The sequence below is a fragment of the Montipora foliosa genome, chromosome 6, assembly GCF_036669935.1.
Source record: "Montipora foliosa isolate CH-2021 chromosome 6, ASM3666993v2, whole genome shotgun sequence".
Classification (NCBI taxonomy): Eukaryota; Metazoa; Cnidaria; class Anthozoa; order Scleractinia; family Acroporidae; genus Montipora; species Montipora foliosa.
The window spans coordinates 64936205-64941204 of NC_090874.1; the positions used below are offsets into that span (position 1 = coordinate 64936205).

The 5000-nt window shown below is 37.9% G+C and overlaps 1 protein-coding gene across 1 annotated transcript in view; it reads right to left on the bottom strand.

Moving 5' to 3' along the window:
* Positions 1 to 5000, bottom strand: part of LOC138008161 (uncharacterized) — a 39344-nt gene that overhangs the window by 30159 nt on the left and 4185 nt on the right. The window lies entirely within an intron of this gene.

A 5000-nucleotide genomic window follows, 5' to 3' on the forward strand; every position in this document is an offset into this window, starting at 1 on the left:
ATCATGGGCGTAGCCAGGATTTTTCAAAGGGAGGGTCACACTGTGTCAAGCAGAGGGTACTCGCGTTTTCGCAACCTGAATATTGTAGGTTGCTTCCATAAAAAAAAAATGCTTACAAAGGGGTGGTCATGGCCACCCCAGGACCCCCCTAGCCCCCTAGCCTGGTGGTGTCGGCTTGCTTTTGAAAGAAAGTTTGGATATTAAATGCAAAAATAGTGAGTGGAACAATTCCTTTCAGTCGTTAGGGCAGGGATGGCGCAGTAGTGAGAGCACTCGTCTTCCACTAACGTGGCCCGGGTTCGATTCCCAGACTCTGCGTCATATGTGGGTTGAGTTTGTTGCTTCTCTACTCTGCACCGAGAGGTTTTCTCCGGGTACTCCGGTTTCCCCTCTCGTTAAAAACCAGCATTTGACTTAATTTGTGTTACTTGTTAATTTCAATTTAAAGTGTCCACAATTAGTGCTTCAGCGCTAGAATGACTAGACACTTGCATAAAGTTCCTTTTCTTTCCTTTTTTGTAAATTCTTGGATGCTCGTTTCAAGAGCTCAAAGATGATCTGGATTATACTTTTTTACCGTCCACCGTCATCCGTGGCTTTGCCAACATTTTATCGTAAATTTTCTCTCTTTCTTCAGGAAATGGCTCCTGCATCAGGCGAGCTTTTTGTTGTCGATGATTTTAATCTATATGTGGACTCTTCGTGCGATGTCAACGCAGTGCAATTTTGTGACTTAAGAGCATCTTTCGATCTGAAACAATGGGTGACTATGCCGACTCACACAAGTTGTCATACCTTGGATTTAATCATTACTAGAAATCAGTGTAATCTTATGGAAGACGTCATGGTTCATGTCCCTTTACAGTAATTTCTGATTACTACGCTACTGTATTTTTATGCATTTAGTATTGCATAGACCCTTTGCATAAATGGCGCCTAAATTTGAATAACAATGCTTTGTACATCCTTAGCCTCGTACTTATGTTTCTAGACAAAGGAGTTTTCACATGAATCTGAGGCTTAGGATGTACATTGTCATTAATGCAAAGGGTCTATAAACCACAATTTCCAGACTATTATGCTGACTTCCATGACACTATCGCGAATTCATCCTTGGCTTCATTTGGATTCGTAAGTTGATTCATATCATCGGGTCTTGAAGTCTACCTTTGATGTTTATGCCCTCGAAAGGACCTGTCAGGTCGTTCTTCGTCCTTGTGCGCCTTGGTATTCAACTGAAATTTATGTTCAAAAGAACATAAGGAGGAAGCTCCTTAAATGGCCACCGTAAATGGCCACCTACAAGATTACCTGAAGATAGAGAACGCTATATGTTTCAGAACAGTGTTGTTAATGAGATGATTGGCTCCGCGAAGCACACATTTTATTCATCAGTGATCCACGAAAACTCAGGGAACTCTGGACTTCTTTTTATTAAAGACAAAAGTGAAGCTTCTGCTCTCCAATCCGGTCCAGCGTTATACATCTGGGCCTAGTAACTGTTCTCTGTCCGATTCATTCGTGGAATATTCTAGTAACAAAATTCAAATTCGCAAAGATCTTGGCGAAGTTGTTCGAATTGTGATTGACGGTCAAGTTACTTCAACGACAGATCGGTTATTTTACTATTACTCGATTTATCGGCTGCGTTTGATACTGTCGACGATCATTCGATTTTGTTATCAAGACTACAGAATCGTTTTGGTATTAGGAACCTTGCTCTTAATTGGTTTCATTCGTACCTTCACTCACGCGAACTAGTCCAGCTGTTATCGACCAAAAAAACACTCATTGTTCAATTTGATGATAAAAACATGAAATTTGTCCACATCAGTAATGACCCTAAGACTAACATTTTGTGATATAGGGCCATTCCAAATAAAAGTCTGGACATGAGAACAGTTTGTTTCTGTTAATTGAATTGAATCGTCAAAGTAATAATAATAATAATAATAATAATAATAATAATAATAATAATAATAATAATAATAATAATAATAATAATAATAATAAAGAAGGTTCTTATAGGTGCATTTAAAAATCTCAATGCGCTTACAATAAGGTAAAAAATGTATATGTATACGGAAATCTATAAAAATATGTATATCAGTAAAAATATCCTTCCTATACTGCTCTAATCATATGGACTTATAGATGTTCATATAAATACTTATTTAAATGCTAATTGAAAAAAGTAGGTTTTTAAATTTCTTTTAAAGTCATTTACTGATTTAGAGTTTTTTATATGTTCTGGAAGTAGCATTTACCTTGCGGGGTACCACATGGTTCTGTGCTGGGACCCTTATTGTATTCCCTTTATACAAGTCCACTGGGTGACATAGCCAGGAAGCATAGCATACCGTTTCATCTCTATGTAGATGACATGCAGTTATACTTGTCGTTTACATCCAATTGTCCTAATCGCCTATCCAGTACATAGTTCTAAATATTGTCCATGACCACCCCTCGACTATATACGAGTCGACGAAGAAGTAATCAAGTCTAGTAAACAGGCCAGGAACTTGGGAGTTGGATTCCATCAATGTTTAGATTTCAAAGAACACATTAAAATAACAAGCAAGAGCGCATTTTTCCGCATACACAGTATAGCTAAAATTAGGCGATACCTATCCCAGAGTAGTACTGAGACTATTGTTCACGCTTACATAACATCGCGTTTGGACTATTGTAATGCCCTGCTGTACGGTCTCCTAAAGTATCTGATTAATAATAGATTTCACCTTTTACATAACCCAGCAGCTCGCCTTGTTACCTTGACTATAAAGGCAGGAAAATATCACACCAATACTAAGGAGCTTACATTGGCTGCCAGTTCATTATGGGATAGTTTTTAAAATGTTGTTGCTAACTTACAAAGCTCTGACTGGACTGGCCCCTGATTACATTAAAGATCTATTGGGGTATAATGACTCACGCCGAACACTAAGATCTTCAAACAACAAGTTGCTGATGAGTCTAGAGCAAATCTTAAAACGTATGGTGAAAGAGTTTTTTCCGTGGCGGCACCAAGGCTCTGGAATAAACTACCACTCTGGATCAGGTTTTCATCATCAGAGGCAGTTTTTAAGGCTAATCTTAAGACTTAACTTTTTAAGCGTGCATTTGATTAATTTTGTAGTTTTTACTTGTAGTTCTTTTGTTTACTGTTTCTTTGAAACCTTATCGTATTATATTGCGCATTTGATTCTTAGCATTTTAATTTTTAGGGTTTTAAAGCGTCATGGACAATTAATGGAAGATGGCGCTATATTGATTGATTGATTGATTGATTTGTAGCTGTTCCTTTAATCTTAACATCACTTTCTTGAATACGTACACAAGCACCATGCAAGAACAAGGTGTTAAACCATCGAATAGAAAATTGTATTTAAAAACCGAGTAGTTAGACAACAATAGTCTTTCGGATTTCAGGTACGCTGACATTTCATCAGAAGCACTTGTTTTCAACATTTGGAACCTCATTATAGCGGTAAGCTGCCTCATGCAATTTGCCTTACCAAACATTAAAATCTTATTGTCGCGTGAAACTCTTACGAGAACATCTCCATAATTGGACTTGGAGGCCTTCGGGAAGAGTATCTGTTTTCTAATATTGGTCAATATTATCGTTATTTTCCTTGTCAACTTTTTTAAGCTTCTGTTGCCCAAAGTTCATTTCCACTACGGCAGACCAAAAATTTTCTTGGTCAATTTATGACAGCCGATGAACATGCATGATATGTCAAGTTGGCGGTTTCGAAAATACAGGAGTTTGTCTGCAAGAGTTCCTACTTGTCTCGCCCATTTTTCGCGGGGCCAAAACATAAAAATCCCTTGTGTCCCCCCACGGAAACGCTTGCTACGCGGGCTACTTTGGATCTTGATTGGTTAAAAATTGGTCAGCAAGAGCAAGCAAGGTTACAAGACATCCTTTCTTCCAGAATAAACATGTCATACGCCATGATGAAATTAGCATTTCATGTTATGCCCATCAATCACTTCTATTTTAAATCGGGCTCTTCTCTTTTTTGGAGGGGTTAGCTTTGAAAATGAAATGATTTGACTTTGTAATATGACAACTTACTGCAGCACGTCTTAGCAGGTTCGACTCCTGCCGAAAGGCGTTCGGATTTAATCCAATTAACCTCGAGTCACCATCGATCAAAAACATATCTCTTCAAAGAGCAAGTTGTATGTAATTGAAACTGGTTTGCATAGCATGAGTCATTTATTCATAGGAAAAAGATATGTAAACTGAATGAACGACTTACCAGTGTTGGTCCAAACTGATGCTTTTCAAAAGCCAAAGTTTCGTCTCGTAACTCTAAAAACTTTAATTTCATGTGGTTACCCACTGCCAAGTCTCTCGGTAAAACATTATCTAGTGGGATATAACTTTCTAACACAAATCACTTATGGACCGTGGATCGAGATCAAATGATGTGGAAGGAAAAAATAAAGGGTAGTATAGTTCGATCAAACGACAGACAATTCATTGCATGCTATAAAAAACAAGTATTTCGACGTAATAACATTGAAATGTTGGTGAAAGTAAGTTAAATTAATTATGTGAAAAGCGTATACAACATTTTGTCGCTGTTTCCTCGAGGATTTGAGACTTTTTGAAAAATCGTGTTTTTTCGTCAGAGTACCCCTTTAACTTCTGCATAACAAAATTCCCTTTTGCCTAGTGTGCAATAAAAATGTAGAACTGGAGCGGAAAGCTGAAAGTTCTCAAGAGAACTAACAAATAGAGCAGCAAGGAGAAGAAGTCATATTATACAGTACTCGAGCAAACTGCGCGACTGATCAGTGAAGCAATTCAAGTTGAACACTGATCGACGTGAGATGACTGTTCCATTGCTCCGAACAACTCCAGTAATGGTTTCGTTCGGCAAAGTTCAAAGTTGTAATGAGAATGCATACATTATACGAGGCTCTGGTCTTGCTGTAAGCTTTAAGTAAGACTTTAAAGCGAGTAGACATTAAGGGTTTGCTAT